The sequence below is a fragment of the Lissotriton vulgaris genome, unplaced genomic scaffold (assembly GCF_964263255.1).
Source record: "Lissotriton vulgaris unplaced genomic scaffold, aLisVul1.2 SCAFFOLD_3519, whole genome shotgun sequence".
Classification (NCBI taxonomy): domain Eukaryota; kingdom Metazoa; phylum Chordata; class Amphibia; order Caudata; family Salamandridae; genus Lissotriton; species Lissotriton vulgaris.
Genome location: NW_028240618.1, coordinates 85,745 through 103,253, shown reverse-complemented (window position 1 = coordinate 103,253; position 17,509 = coordinate 85,745). Strand labels below are relative to the sequence as shown.

The 17,509-nt window shown below is 42.7% G+C and overlaps 1 protein-coding gene across 1 annotated transcript in view; it reads right to left on the bottom strand.

The window, feature by feature from the left end:
- Positions 1-10,400, bottom strand: part of LOC147672939 (protein Jade-1-like) — a 123,342-nt gene extending 112,942 nt beyond the window's left edge. Inside the window, exon 1 of the mRNA XM_086947908.1 lies at positions 10,119-10,400. The gene's annotated coding sequence lies outside the window, so the exon portion shown is untranslated. The remainder of the gene's footprint in view (positions 1-10,118) is intronic.
- Between the last annotated feature and the right edge of the window lie 7,109 nt (positions 10,401-17,509).

Here is a 17,509-nt window from a genome sequence, read left to right as displayed (position 1 = left end):
CCTACAACTTAATTTTGGGATTGAAACGTTGACATTCCATCTGCACCACACTAGCCCTACAAAACAACAGAGACTAAATCTATTGTGTTTTAACAATAGGGTCTCGAGAACTGAATTAATGCATAACTTGTGTATCTTTGGGCTTACCTAATCAAACCTAAGTTTCTTTTAAAATTGGCACTGTCTTGTTGTCACTGAATTTCTATGCTCTTTCACAGTCACACATCCTTACCAAATTCACCTACCCCCTTCCTTCCCCTTTGTTCCCTGTCCTTTTGGGCACCATTGTGTTCTGAATTTCATTGGATAAATGTACAACCTAATTTCCTTCTGCGGCATTCTGATTAAATAACATTTGCCCTTCTAATTTCTTTTGAATTATTGGTAATTTTTGTTGTGAAATTACATTAGATTGTACAACATTCCAGTCAGTCCTAGCAGTACTGGGGCCACGCTATATTGTACTACCTATTACCCAGGGCCCAAAACCTTTGGGTTTACCCTTTTGTGTGTACACTGAGTAGCTGAGCAGACATAGGGGTGTGACCAACAGCCCTGCATAAAGCTGTAGCTCATGGCTAAATCTAAAATTATGTGACTATCCATTCCTTCCAGGTGTGCTTGGATTTTTTTTTCTTAGACACCAAAAGATACGCTGACCTTCTTGCCTCCCTACAAGGTTCAAGAGCACACAGCAGCAACATCCATGTCAATGCACATGAAGTGATCAAATTGAATTTTTCCATCAGCCTGAGAGAATCACCTCTCTAGCTAAAACCAAAGACAATCTGATTCTAGCATTTTTTTTTTTGTTCCACGCAACATTTGACAGTTTCCGAGCACCCAACGGGTGCATAGAGAGCAGCAGTGGCAAAATGCAAGTACGTGTGACTGCATTCTTGGAGAACGAATTGAAAGCAAAAGCATATTTGAATGCATCTCACTTTCTGCGATTCCTGACTATTTGGTGCACACATTGAACAATTGCCTAAAAAAGCTGCTAAAAATCTGAAAATTCCATTTGAGATATGTTAAGGCATCCAGTAGAGTGGAGGCTCTCTTCACAGTGAAAGTTGCCTCACCATGCATCAACCACGCAAGCTCCTCGTCACCACTTTTGTTGACGAGACAAGGGTAGGGAGTGCCTCAGTCCCTGAAACGTCTTGCAACCCTGTGCCCAGTCTTCCCAGTCCAAGGACACAACTAATCAGACTTTTGTAGGACTTAAAAGCACTTTCCGAAGTCGCTGATCTGCTTTTTGCAACCAATGGGATAAGTCAATCTCAGATCAATGCATTCAAAAAAATTGTAAGGGCGAAACAGATCCAATTAGAACATTTATCCATTCCATGGGCAGATATCCATTCAAGCAACTAACGCTTCCCCAAGAAGTCTAGAAGCTCCATTAAGGAGGACAGCCCCACTTCCAGGGGCAGATGCTTGGGAGATAGGAGTATGATTAATCTCATTTTTGGTTCTAAGTCTATGGTTGCACTAAACCTTGCTGTACTACCATTATGCCTATTCTCTGCACCATATCTTGATGTGTTCCCCCTTTGATCAATCTAAATGTGTTCTATAGGATGTTGCAGGACCTATGGTTCCTGTTCAATCTAGTAATGTCTTACCTGGAACCAGAGCAAGATCTAGAATTAATCTCAGGCTCCCTCCAGACAAACATGGGTAAGTCCAGTTGAACTTTGCACCTTTTCCTCATTGAGCAGGCAGTTTTGATCAATAGTCTCGCAAAGCCTGGAATCAGTTTCAAGAACAGAGGATTAGAGAAGTGGTCTAGCTCCATCAATTAGACTTTTGGCTAAGCAACCGGCCCAATGTTCAGTTCCAAAGGCCACTTATCTTCTGTGAAGGTTATATGTTCCAAGTAAATCAGTTACATATTCTTGCATTCTCTAAAACATTGTTTTCCTACATCCTCGATATTTCTGAGGCTCAGTTCATCATACCTGGTCCTCTCTGCCTCAGAGATGAACACTCTTTTACCTAAGCTCTATGCACAGTACATCAAATGCAGGCATAGGGAAGGATGCCTGGTATTTCTGCAGGAGGTCTGGGGGGGGCGGGGGGATCTGCTACATACTATCGCACCAATTCTCACTATTCTGAGCATGCTACTAAATAGTTGAAATGAGAAACTGGATTTCTTTTAGTGGCTGGCTCTCTGCTCCACCGAACATGGCCCCATCTCCTTCAGAACTTGGAAGAAGGGAGAACATTGGCTATTACTAATATTTCCTGATATTTCCTGTCTGCCAAGGGATTATCTATCATGCCTTCTGGCAACTATGCTTTTTGCAAATGTGAGAAAAGAAATTAAGGAAAACCAGTTTAAGTATATGGGGATCGATTATGTGTCACTGCTACCACGCCAGTTTGCAACGCTTGTTATTTTAAAGCTTTTGGATTTAAGAAATGCTGCTGTAATATTCACACAATTCCTCATCTTACTATACATGGTTCCTATTTTAAATTGTATGATATACAAAGCAATGGAATTTGTTGATATCAAATGACCCAATCTCAATGTCATGACAAATGTGGGATATCAATGCAACTCATGGAACACAAAGAACGGAAGGCTAAATATGGCTACATCAGCAGGGACAGCAAATGTATTTAAATAAGTATCTAACTTTAATCATGGGCACGTAACACTGAATCTACCATGACATCGGTCCATCATTTTATTTCACCATACAGAGTACACTTTTAACATGAATGCTGCAATGTGCTGTGGGCGAGTGTAACTTGATGCCCATTACCACGAATACTCAGCCTTTGCCTTCGAAATTAATTTCATCCCTTCAAATCTGAATTTCTTTGGATCAATCCATGTGAGACAGCACAGCGTCAATTGCCTAAATCTATTCCTATTGCCAACGTATTTCAATCACGGAGATCTCATTTGTCTGTACAGACCAGCCACTTGCCTCGCAACTTTGTAAAAGCACACCGAGAGAGGTGATTCTCTTTAGTAACCGGATATCTGTTGGTTGCCAATGTAAACCGTGGCAAGCAAAAATATGTCAAACAGAACCTGGTGCACAGCTGTCGAATTTACCAAGCTGTCTCCGATTAATCAGTTTTAGGCACCTGCATGGTATCTGACCTATTCATTCCACTTTCTTTTGCCAGAAAGATTTTTTACATGCTTAAGCAATACTGCCAGGGTTAGCAAACAAAAATATTAATTCAGGAGCAAAACCATCCGAGGCTTAAATACATCAGGCGCTCGCAGTGCTTTTGCATCGGATGTACCCACTGGGGCAACAAAACGAGTAATAACATATTCTCATTTCTTTTCACCTGCTTTAGATGTATTGTCCTTTTCAAATTATTTTGCACTTGCTGGTACCAAAGCAAAAAGATCATACAAACCATGAGCTAGCATGGTTTGTTCTCAGGTTCCAATGCACTTCAGAGAATTCAGATGCGAATATCCTTGGAACCCAAGTTTGCCTTCTCACAAAGACCATAAATGATCCCACTGGACACTTTTAAAGCAACTAGGGACAACAAAGTTGGGTCTGAACTCAAAACCGTACTATAGGTAAACCACCTTAATGCTTTCATAATTTTAAGATATGGATCAAGTTCAGAAAAGGGATACACATTTAATTTTGCCCCACAACGATAAGCCTTACAAAACAGGATTCTGTTTCTATGCTTCAGCCTCCCAAGACACAGCAGTTCTCTGGACTTATTTCTGGCAGTGCTGAACTCCTCAAAACTTGCACATGAAGCATTCATTAAACATTTGTAATAGATATAGTCGTTATCATCCATCCTACTATTCCAGGGGTTATGTGTCATTGCGCACAGCAAATGAGTATCCACACCAGATACTAAACAAAGTCCGATTCAATAATGTTATGTCATAAATAAATCGACAATGTGCTTTATTAAAATAAAATGTTAAGAACAATGTGCAGCGAAAAAGTAAGGTGAAAGATGCTAATAGGTGCTTGTCAAACGTAGAACAACAATCTAGCTGTAGAGCCTATCGGCGAAGGCACCTCCCAGTCTAGAGATGCACCACCTGGCCTCCTTTGCAGCAATATCAGACCTAACCACTCTGCAACAACAAAGCAGTACTAAAAGTTACATAAAAACTAAATCGCAAAAGACTTCTGCTGCGTTTCTAGGCAATCAAGAGGCAAACTGCAGAACTGTGCATAAAGGAATTAAAAAAAAGTACAGACAGGTAATATTAACGAGACTGACACGGGCATAAAGGCTTTACATTTTGAGGGTATTTATAATTAGGTATTAAAACAATTCTTTCAGCTTTGAAAAGGCTAACTGTCGCAAAATAAAGTGCATTGCGAATTTGAAATAGAAACCAACACTTGTAGTATGCAATACTCACATGCCAGATCAAACAAGTTTTTAAAAGAACTTGCAACATCCTATTATCTGGTCAGAACGTGTACGTCTGCAGAACTTAAATACAGTGTTCAGTATTCAGTGAAGTATTTGAATTTGATTTACACTACAAGTTCACTAGATGCATTTTCATGGCACAGAATAATGAAGGGCAGAGAAAAAACATAACACAATTTATATCAAAGATACCTCTCATACACAGAGTAAAAATACACACGTCAGCCCAACATCAACGATTCATTCGGATTAGGAAATCACAGATTTAATTTCAGGGAGAAAACAAATTACGGGCCTTGGCATCCCCTGTGCTCCATAAATAGCAAAGCATACTGCCCATCGTGGCTCATCGTCACAAACAGGTTTTCATCTAGTGATTAAGCAGGCGTGTGCTAAATAACTTTACACCTCAACATTTAATTAACGTATTCCTCAAAGTGATCAAAGTATTCATGAGTTCCAAAGACAGACCAAACGCCAACATTGCATGACTAACTTTATGCACAACAGGAATTCCAATGCCTGTACCGTTTAAAACATTGTGCGTCACTGAATCACAGATGCTTCCATCTTGGGCTTTAGTTGCCCAATCATCACTCCAAAACCTGGGCAGTAGCAAACGCTTATCCACTTCGTGTTTTGGAGACAGGTGTGGTCAAACATGTGGACTAGCATATACAATATGTATAATCATAATTTGCTTGTTTCACACCCTACCAGATCTTTAATGTATTTAAAGTTATTTACTGTTACCATCATACCAAGAATTACCACAACTAAGCCAGAGCCAGCCTCATTCCAGGGTGGCCACCATCCAGTAATGCATGGCTAAAATAGAGTCTGGCGGCTTAGGGGACTAGTGCATCCACTGCAAGGGCCTGTGTTTGACCTCATGGTCACAGCTTCAATTCTCAGCAGATCCACTCAGCCTTTCATCCTTTCTGAGGTCGATAAAACGAGTACCAATGAGTTGGGTAACAAACAGCTGTTATTCAGCGCCAAGATGCCCCTTTGGGGGTGAATGTGCGCTTTACAAATGTACATGTTATCTTCTAATATATGTCATGAATTGCAATCATTATAGCATGTGTGGGTGCCATGGACTCACACAAGTCACAAATTATCACTGTTGTGCAATGGATGGCCACAAGATTAAAAACTAGAGCCATACTACCATAACCTCCAGCATTCAGGTGGAGTGGGCATCACTGTTCCGGCGATTCACAATATGTCAAGTATGACCACCATTCTGGTAGGGCTGGCATTATGCCAGTGGCCAACACAAACACACCATGGACCACACAAAATGCCAGGAAATCCCATCATTCTGCCAGTTTTTTGCAGGGTGGTCAGAGGGCACAAATCATACAAGCTCTCAAGCAATGTGTACACACAGAGAGGTGACGCAAACACACAATATTAACTTTTTTTGTTTTACTTCTGTAACATTTCCGTACTCCTATGCAGATGGCAGTTAGTGCTTTAGGTTTTTTGCCCTCTCTCAGACTGGGAGCTGCTGCTCCCTGATAGGTGCTACTGAGAGTTTGGGAAGTGTAAATGGGAGAGCTTAGGGTTTCCTCAGGAAGAGAGGAAGTAAGATTGCCTCGGGGGAGACAAGAGGAAAGGTGGGATGTTAAAGCAGATGGTAGAGAGAGCTAGCAGATTCAGCAATGTGTGCATGGAATCCATTCTTGCTGGTGGGAGAACCTCCAGCATCCCTTTCAGAGGAAAGAGGTTAATTTTTTTTTTTATCTATACATTACTTTCCCCTTCGCTAGCTAGAAAGGTTAGCAGCAGGCTATTTTGACCTTTTATTGTGTGGGTGGGAGGTTTCTCACACCTGCTTAGCAAGAACTGTTTTATTTCTCGCGTACAGACATACTGAGACACCGATTATCAAGACCCTCAAGATAACGCTTCGCCTCAAGGAGTTTCACCATGCTACTATTGAAGCAGAATTTAAAAGGAACCCAGAGGCTAACTCTTACTAGGATATGATATTTGTTTTAAAGCGCTCAAATGCTGAGGCGTCATGGTGCTGAGAGGTGAGATAAAGGGACTGCATCAGCTATACCCGTACCTTAGATCGGGGGTGGGGACAGCCAAGTTTTTAACAATGTCCTGAAATGCTACCTGTTAGATAGGCAACGAATTCCAGTGCTTGGCTGCACAGTGTGATAGACTCCTGGCTCCCCATCTGACTCTGAATTTTAGAGCTACAGATGAGACCCATGTTTGTGGATCTAAGGTTTCTCATGGGAGTGTACCTGGAGAACAATTTCCGGAAATCAGCTGCCCCTCCTCCATATAGTGCCTTATGAACCAAGCAAATGGCCTTAAATTCTATCTGTTGCTGTGACCTGATGGCAGCAGAGGTGGGATGGCCTTTAGGAATGTTTAATAACAAACGTGCAGCAGCATTTTGTATCGATTGTAATTTTGCCCTCTGCACCTTATCAATGCCTATGTAAAGGGCCTTGCAATAATCTAACATTTGAAAGAATAAGGTCCACTACCAGCGTTTTCCTTAGTTTCTGAGGGATGAAGGGGAAGATCTCCAGAAGGATCTTCAGTAAAAAGAAGCAGGAAGAGGTTACACGGTTGATCTGAGCAGCAAAATTAAGCCGATCATCAAAGATGACCCCTAGATTCTTGGCCTTGTCAGTTGGAACGGGACATTCGCCAGCCTCTGTCGGCCACCAGGTTTGATTCCACATGGACTGACGGTTGCCAAACTCCATTCACTCAGTTTTATCAGTGTTAATCTTAAAATATTTATGACTCATCCAGCTTATTTCTATTGTGAAACTTATCTCCTTACTTTTTTTGCATTTACAAAATTAATGTTCATGGAAGTATCTGGACTGTACTTTAGGACTGGACTGCAGTTCCATGACTAATAAACTATCTGCATATTGCAATACTTAAACTTGCTTTCCTCCAACATTTGGATGATATGCTTGAGTTTTCACAAATATAGAGAAATTGGAAGTATACGGGGAGAACAAAAAGAAGTGAGGATCCCAATCATTCTATTTTCTATCCTAATTCTTTTTGAGAACTCCTGATTTTAACCCATCAGGACTCGCACCCATGAGTTCGAATTGAGGTAGACCACAACTTTAGTGCCCCTTTCGGAATTCCTTTTAGTTCTGTCTAAGCCTAGACCTTTTTTATTACTAAATATATACACACTGCAAATGCTTACTTACAATGGCTCTCATTCCGCCCTCTTCATCCATTGGTGTACTGTAGTGAAATCCACATTTTGCTCCCACCCACCTCAGCATTCAGTATGGGGCACAGGGTCAGCCATTGTCAGACACTGGTTTACCTGTCATGCACAATGCGCATATCAACACAATAGAATCCCCCTCCCCCCAGTGTCTGAACCTACTGGTCCCATGTAGGCTTTAATATACATTTTTTATTTTTTCCAACACTTTTGTTTTAATACAATGTGTACCTTCATAGAAAAATCACCACAAACAAAATATATACCAAGTAAAACCACTACTCTGTCAGGGCCAGCATTATGCCAGAGAACAACGCCATCATAATATAGACCTACATAGCATACCAGGAATTTCAATCACTGTCAGTTTTTGGCATGGTTGTAAGAGGGCAGAAAGCATACAGGCTCTCGCTCAAGTGTGCACACACACTGAGAGGTGATGCACACACAAGCCAAAACCAGCTTTGCTAATGTTTTTTTTTTTCCATCTTCCATATGTGTGGTCAAATGTATGAGGTGCGTGAGTATATGTACGAACAACACATGCACCACCATGCCTCTTTTTTACATACTTCTGGTGCATTAGATTTAACAGCAAGGTATATTAGAATCTAAGCGCTTCCTGCGAAATCATACTGGATCAAAAACAAAAATCCTTATATTATCTACCCAGCTAATCAACTAACTTAGGTAGGTCTAAGCAAATAACTTTCAATGGAATCCAATAAAGAAATACAGCATCTTAAGAGCAGCCGTGAACAAATAACTATTTTGTAAATCAAATCTCCACAACAAATATAGGTGCTGTCATCCAAAGAATGTTTGGACTGGACTGTTCCAGTGGGGAGCAGGGTCAAGACTGATTTGGGTATGGCTGGGTTTAAACTGAAGTGGCATTGGGGGGGGGGCATACAATAACTATGGATTAGGCCCAGATCCTTGTATTGGGGTGAATGTTCGACATTGTTAAGCAATCTGTCACAGGTTTATTTAATGTAGTCAGTGTGGAGAGGGGAAGCAAAAGAAAAAAAAGCATCCAACACAGTATATATATAAAAAAGGTGATTCCATTTACATCTGCCGACACAAATCGATTAAAACCCCTTAGTGATTTCCAAATGTTAAAGTAGTCTGGTCGTGCCCCCCGAATTTTTTTTTTGTTTTTAACACATTTAGACTAGTCAACACAAACCACAGAAAACAAGCCATCTGGCAAATCTCGAATTTGAAAAAAAATCCAAACAGCAATGAAATCTGTGGCTCTGAAAGAAAGAGCTGTTCTAGTTTCCCACGGTCTAGACATATGATAATATAACAGTAACTGTTTTCTAATAAAAAAAAACGTCCTCCAAGTATTTCACGTGCTCCGTTTCAAGATTCCATGCGTTGCATCCCATCAGCCATTCAGGCCTTCATTTTTAGCTTAACGCATTGAGCAATAGCAACGTAGTAATGGTTAACTCCTTAAATGCGGAATGCGCCCTCTTCTTGACTTTTCCAGATTTCAAAGCAAGCAGCCGGGACAATAATGCACTGGCCGAAGCCCTGCCCCGCCCCTTTGTAAAGGTACGTCCCTCCTCCAGCGAGTCTAACAAGTGACGCATCCGTCCGCCGACTAACGTTTATCACAGCCTTACTGCTGTGACAGAGGCTGAGGGGCACGTCAAAGGTGACCTCCTTATTTTCTCAAAGTCCTATTAGTGCAAGTAAAAAAACGACACATATGGTCCTACTTGAAGGGCAATGCTCGGGCTTTCAACACCAATCCCGTTCCTGGTATGGAAAAATCTCCTGGGAATAGGATTCGGGGGTGCTCGGAGGGAGGAGAAAAAGTAGTGTCAGAGGAGGCGAAAGTGGCCGATGTGCTCCCTGCAAAACATCTCACGGTCGGTCAGCACGACCCAGTGTAGAGTTAACCGATACTGTTACAACTAAAGGAAGTAGTCGCATGCATCCGCCAGTTTATGTCAGACACTAAAACACGCGCACGCCTGGAAACAGTAACATTGAATGAAAGACGCTGTAACACCGAAAAGGAAAAAACATCATTTTGGCTCCGAACGACGCACATGGAGCTGGTTCCACAGGCAAAACGAAAGTAATTACGTTCGCATGCAATGGGGTTCCGCCATATGCTCGTTAATAATGACTAGTATGCTCAATAGAGAGGGTCGCCAGGCTAGCCCCGCCGAGGTGGAGTGCGTGGCACTACTAGCGTGTTTGAAAGTGCTGACGGACGTGGGGCTCCGGCCCCTGGCACCAAAGGCGAGCCTCGCAGTGCTCAGAGAAGTAAACAACCTGCTGCTAGAAGGCATCAACCTGCTGCTAGGAGCACTGCATCTCCTTTGCATAGGTGAGTGGTGCCGGGGGCGCCGGTTCCACCCGCCGCGCACTGGAAGTCTGCCATACGGCGCACGAAAACAGTGCCACCCCCTTCAAGCATGTCTCGCGCTCCCAACCCACAGACACGCAAACCACAAACCTGCTGAGGGGAAGCGCCGGTCTGGCGCAGGTGGGTGTGCAGCGGTGATCACGGCCGCCCCCCGCCAGGGGACATGTTGCACTCTCCTCCCAGGAGGGCAGGAAGCTCGCACATGCGATGTCACTGACCCTGTAACACGCCCTCAACTCCACAGGATTTCAGCCAAGAAGCTCGGTTATGGGGGAACCACGCAGCGCTGGCCCAGGAGTAGCCTCGAGTAAGGAAGAGCCCGAGGGAGGCGTTACGAGCTCCCGGGCCAAGGCTGCCCTGCCCCCACCGTGCAGAGTGCCAGCTGCTGCCAGAGCTCGCGAGAGGCGGCCGGGCACCGCCCCCTCCCCGGGATCAGGGACCGGGCGCACACCGCCGCCCACCGGCCCCCGGAGGCTCCAGAGCTGCGCAGACTCGGCTCGGTGGAGACTCGTTGGTACCGGCGTTTACCCGGAAGAGTCAAGGGTTTACGGGCATGTTCCAGGGTCACCAGAGCCTATGGAAACTGCTGGAAATGTCCAGTGTTTTACAGTCGAGCGTGTAACCACAATGGGCTTGGCATTTCGGGAGGTGCGCCATCGCCCATGAGCCGTACTACCCTGATATCTGCAATGTGTTTTCGTCTGTGTGTATTTTTAGTCCCACTTTATTTAATTGCAAAATAACCGGCCAAGTCCCTTACTATTTCACGTTGCCAGCCGCTGCGACCAGGGATGGAGTAGGCGTGACTCACACAAGTGACAGTCTCCTCACTACTTCTTTTAAGTCTGTTAATGCGCATGTCAGGCCATGCGTAGGTGTGTCACCCTGTCTGTCATGCGCACTTTTAAGCCTCTGGTGTGTGATGCATCAGCGCTGCATCACAGAGCCTGGTGGGCAGACACCGAGGCCACCACACATTACTGTCAAATCGCTGGATTACCTCGCCCACTAACAGTCAACCAATCCCGAAGCTGTACTCTGTTTTAAAGAGCGACGTGAGAATTGGCTAGTGGAGTATGTCGTGTTGGTACCAGGATAACCTGAAATTGGAGAGGGAACCGTTACAGGAATAAAGCGATGCTGATCGCAGACGTGAAACACAATAATGTAGTGGTTGCATCGCATTCAACAAAAGACTTATTATTCTTTTGACTTCTTTCACCGAGCGCGAATAATGGGGTTATGATGTCTCGGGAGGGCTTATCTGCAATGAAGTGGGTGAAAAGTTTGGCATTTGTGTTCATTATACAAAATCGTGTGCCAGCAGAGGCTCGTCCCCCTCGCTTCCTTTAAAATACCTCCGTTGGGAAAGGACTTTGCAATCCGCTTTCCAATTATAATTCACATTTTAGGCGGAATGGCCAACAACCTATTAAAACAGAGCAAGACTCCTCGAATACCTTGTTGTTTCACGAATAGTGGGAGTTGTTTAGTCGACAAAGCATTTTTCACTTTTCTTGATTATGTGTACTTTTCTTATTTGCATTTTTTGAAAGTATTTATTGTCTTCAGCATGAGCCATACTACCGTAAGTATAACAAGGATTGCCATTAGGGCTGGCTTATGACTGAAAGGATCATGTGTTTAAGCACGCAATAAATTATCGTTATCATTTCTGGACTCGTGCATCCATTCATCCATCCTCTGACTCAGTCTTGCATTCACCCTCTGACACAATCTCAGTAAAACACCCACAACAACATATGCAAGATAAATTTAAAGAAAGCAAGTAAATAAAGAAAATATGCTGTTGTCTCAACACTGTAGTCATATGCTTGCTATAACAAAACTAAACAGAATCAGGCGTCCGTCTTGCAGAGATATTGTAAACAGTCTATAGTTGTTTTAAAGTTCCAGCATGACTTCTGGATTTAGAACCAAAGTGCTGGTCATCTTGGATATGTAAAACTCGTACAATATGGACTACAGTGTTCCATAATGGTTGCCTGACTGGTTGTGTGACTGAGTTCATGAGTGTCTCAGTGGGTGTGTGAGTGGGTGGGTGTTAGAATTGGGGGGCCTCTAGTTGGCACAGGCAGGTACTTATGACAAATAGGGACCCTTGCCTCCAGTCAGGGTAAGGGGGTACACTCCTAAAATAACCCCTGCTCATTTCTCATGTCCGTGATGCAAGTCATAAAGAAATGAGGTGCAAATTAGAAAACATGAGAATTGTAGTGGCAAATGGAGAATTCATGTATGTTTAAAATGCTTACTTTCAGTTATCTCTAACGAAGGGCCCTAGAGGCCTGAAATGCATTGGATTACAATAAACTGCTTTTTATGGATTTGGCTTCAGTACGTGTCCTTGAAGAGAGGTTCGGATGGCCCATCACAGACATGAGAAATTTGGGAAATGGCTTTTTTTGCATGTGGATTTAAACAGTGTCAAGCGCAAAAGCTGAAAATGAATTCAGTTCAAAAGGAGTGAAACAAGAAATAAGTGACAAATTACAAAATGCTATTGCAAATGCAATTTAAAAGGCTGTGCCACAGGCTTGGGGCCTGAAGGTGTCCCATTATGATGTTGTTAATTTTCTTGCTTTACCATTCTGTGTGCCTCTGCCTGTTTGTGTATTTACCGTCTGGGTTTGGGGTGACAGGCTGGGGATGTGCATTCACTCTAGACTTTCACAATGGGGGTTGAGGTGTGTCCTGCCTTGCTTGGGTGACAATAGAGCTGGTGTGCATTTAGAGTGGTGAGAGGAGTTTTACTAGGACCTGAATAGGCTGTGTCTCCTTTGCCCAATGCTGTCTCCACCCCCTGTGGTCAAGTTGGACCATAGAGGACAGAACTGGTTTGGAATGAGTTCAGAGACTCTGAAGCAAAGAGAACAATGGGAGAATGGGGCAAAAGTATGAGACCTTAAACCCCAGGACTTTAGATTACTTCTGGAAACAAGGGGACCCTGCCAAGAAGAACAGATTAAGGGCCAGATGTAGGAAGGCCATTACTGGTCGGTAACGGCCGAAATCGGCCGTAAGCTACCGGTAATAGGCTTTTCCTATGTAGGGGGAAAATGTACCGATTTGGTAAATACCGAATCGGTATTTACCGATTCAGTATTTACCAAATCATCATTTACAGATGTCTTCTCTTAATATGTACATTAAATACATAGATTCTTATTTTGAATAATTAGAATCTTACACGGAGTACGTGTACGGGGTGCCGTATATGACGTCACACAGGATATATTTTTTTTGTATTAAAAAAACGCAGGGTACGCGTTTTGGGTGAAAAAGAAAAAAACGTGAAGACAGCTTTATTGTTAATTAGCCTCCGGGGGGGGGGGTCAAATCTCTGGGGCTATTTGTTTTTCATAATGGAGGCCTAGAGGGTGTCCTCTGCGCGGGGATCGCTACCCTCGGATGTTTAACTATATGTATGCGAGGGGACTCATGGCCTCCCGGAGTTCCGGGGACTGCTTTCTCCTGCACTCCATTCCCTCCCCCCTCCCCCACCTCCGGGGTCTCTTTTTATTAAAAAAAACTGTGCAAAGGTGTTGCAAATGTGGTAGTTTGGTTTCGTTTCTATCTTGTAGAGGATCCAAGGGGAATATAACGTTTTTTTGTACAGCCACTACTTTTCTGCCTGTTACTATAGTAACAGTTCATGGATCAGTTGTGTGAGTACAGAGGTTAGAAGTTCACCACAATATGTTGGTAATTGAAATACTTACTGTGCTGGAGATTTATATTTATTTTTTTATAGGAACCGTTCGTCGTAGAAGAAGTTTGTGGAAAAGTTTTATTAAGGATTCCTTCCTGTTCGGGGAGTATTAGGGTAACGTGCGCCAAGCGGGACTTTACGAAGTTCAATGTTCATTGACTGTAAAGTATTAAAAGTAGAAGGCTTAGCCGTCGTTCCTTGCTCATCTTTGGAGAACATGAACATTTGTGGGAACGGTTCACTGTTGTCAGTGATATTGTGATGCATTTTCCAAAGGAGTATGGGGAAAGAAAGTAGTAGAGGGTAGGTTAGGAAAACTATTAACTGTGTACAGTGCCCATAAGGTGGTGGAAAGGAATTATGAGGTAAACAATTTTTTACATATGTTTCAAGGGCCATTTATATTATTGCCCTGTGGTGTATAAATCACGGAGGAAAAATGACAATGTTTTGCGCTGTTTTCTTTTATCAAGTTTGTTGGTTATATACTTCTTAGTACTACTATTTAATTATAATGTGGTGTTTACTTTCATGATGGGGAGGTGTGGTTGTGCAGCAAAAATTCAGTCTAGGTTTGTTTTTTGTTTTTTTGTTTTTTATTGATTTTATGGCAGAGGAAAGTTGCATAATAGGAGATACAGACAATAACTACATATATTACAGTACAATAATTCATCAGAGGACAAAAGGAAAAAGGAATAATAAACAGTAATTAATACAAAGACAGCCTGATTATATCCAGTTTGTTATTAATGACCATAATTTTTGGCCAAAGATCTTTCCTTTCCGGCCCTTAAGTTTATACACAGCATTTTCCAACCGGTAGATACTTAACCGTTTGGATTACCAATGATAAAACGTTGGTGGATCAGCGTCTAGCCACCGCGAAGTTATGCAAAATCGATATGCAGACATAGCTATAAATATAAAACCTTCTTCCTCAGCCGTCTTGTCAATTTGATCGGTTTGAATTCCGAATATTACTAATTCAGGTGATAGAACAACAGTCGATTCCAAAATAATATTAAAAACATCTTGCACTTTGGTTACAAATTGAATTAATTTCGGACAGTAAAAAAAAATAGGAATTGAATCAGCAGCCAGAAATCCACAACAACTGCAGTCGATACCCTTCTGAGCTTTCCATTTCACTAATTTTAACAGTGTATAATACAGGTCCAAAATAGACATGGAATGCTGGCTTTTGAGTGATCCGTTAAATAACACCTTACAGCCCACCTTTAAGGATCTGAATATATCGACTCTCTCGATCCCCAGACTTCTTTGCCATTTGTCTGCAAACACATCTAGATTATCTGGCATTCTGTTTACCATCATTCGATATAATACACCAATTCGATCTTTTTTCCTGCAGCTTTCCAACACGTCTATTTTATTCATAGATTCGGTGTGTAATAAATTGTTTGACTCTAGAAAACTACGAATCTGCAGGAATCTAAAAACCTATACGTGTTACTATCAGCATTGCGGGAGCGCGAGTTATAGTTAGCTGAACTAACTATAACGGACGGGGAGTTTCAAAGGTTTTGTATGAGTGAAATGTCCAGCTAACTATAACATGTGTGAAACCTATGTTTTTTTCAGTGAATTTCTAAGGTTTTTTAAATGCTAATTCCTAACTATAACGTGGCTGAAACCTATGATTATTTCAGTGAATATATATATATATACATGGCTAGGTGCGGGGGTTTGAGCACGAAATAAACGATTTTGCACCATCACTTTGGGTCCGCAGTCGTCTTTTTGACATCGTTGTGAAGTTCGACTTTCCTGCTATATATATATATATATATATATATATATATATATATATATATATATATCAACACATTTAGGGGTTCCCATTTAAAGAAGGCCACTGGAAGACAGTATTTCACTCGCTTTAATTGGCGGCATGCTGACAACCAACTGGTGCAGGAAAACACTTCAGAAAATGAAGAATGCCATACGCGTTTCGGGAATGACGAATCCCTTCCTCAGCGGCATGTCGGTTTTCCAAAGTAAAAAGCGCTGCTGCTAAAAGTCAGTTCGATTTAAACCTCCCGCCCCAATGGGCGTGGCCGAACACACGGCCTTCTGGATGGTGTAGTGTCATTAGTATTGCCCATGTGGGCGCGCTGTTCAAAAGTCAATAAAAACCTCAGTTGTAATCCCAAGTGGGTAGAAGTGCGATCTGCCAGTCAATTGTCCTGCTTTGAAATCGCCAATGTGACTGAAGCGGCACCACCCCGTTTGGTTCCTTTTCAACTTCCATCCTTACGCTGCGACATCGGGTTGATGCCTGCTTGGACCCGCTCACCAGCGGTGGGCCATCTTACCGACCGGGACCGGCCGTAGAACATCAACACATTTAGGGGTTCCCATTTAAAGAAGGCCACTGAAAGACAGTATTTCACTCGCTTTAATTGGCGGCATGCTGACAACCAACTGGTACAGGAAAACACTTCAGAAAATGAAGAGTGCCATAGCCGTTTCGGGAATGACGAATCCCTTATATATATAAAATAGGATTCCAACTCCAGTTGCGTTCACATGGAAATCATCCAGGCACTCACGAATATCGTTTTCTTTCGCTTCTTTATTATGTTACAGCAATGTCATCAACGCGTTTTGGGAGTCAAGCTCCCTTGATCACGATCTATATATATATATATATATATATATATACGCCAGTAGGTAGTTATAGTTAGGACCTAGTTTCCATAGTAAATTCACAACATTCTTTTTGGAATAACTTTGGCGCCAGTGGATGGATCTTCGCGAATTTCTCCAAGAAAATGGCCTGCTTGGTTCCGCTCCTTCCCTGAAAGTTTGGGGGTGATTCGTCAAGCGGGGGCCGAGAAAAAAGGGGGGTCCCAAAACAAGTTTTCCCCATGCAACTTTTTATATGGACCTTTAGCCAGGGCTACAGCCCGAACGGCTGAACGGAATTACACAACATTTGGCAGACTGGTAGATTTCTGTGCGCAGATTGTGCTGTTTGTTAAATGGTGTAAATCCGTTCAGTAGTTTCTGAGAAAATTGCAAGTAAAATCATAGCGATATCTAAAGACGGAGTTCAGCATGCGTACGGAAATCCGTTCAATTACGAGCGCGAGCCGCATGCTGATTGGCTGTGAACTGTCTGTCAACACTCGAAACCAGGAAGTGTTGGTGGCCATCTTGTGCGTCAGTAGAATCGAGTCACAAGAAAACAGTAAAACAAAGTTGAGAAATAAGAGAAGGGCAGGCTAGAAACATTCTGAACCTCTAGGCTTGCTCAGTGGGTCGTATATGGATGTTTAGGCTCAATTTTTTTTTTTAAATAAAAAATGGTGGGGTTCTCGTGCAGTACTTGTACGCGGTGGAAAAGGTGGAAAAAACTAGAAGTCTGTTTTATTCATTAGGTCCCGGGGGGACAAATTACGGGGGTAATTTTTTTGGCATAATGGGGGTTTGTAAGGTGCCCCGAGCACTGGGGAACGGCTCTCCTCTGGTTTTATTTTGAAGTATGCAGGGGGGGTTACAGTACTACTCCCCGCAGTCTCAGGGAGCGGCACCCCTCGGTCTTTTTAAAAAAAATATGTTTTGAGCTCTCTGTTTCTCTCTCCCTGTACACGTCGCGGGGAACGCGACCTTTCTAGGGCAGTAATATGTAAAATGACCTTCCAGCTCCGGGTACCTGCATTGTCTAGAGTTTTTTTTATTAATGTTGGGAGGGTGGGCTTGATAATACGTCCTTGTTAAT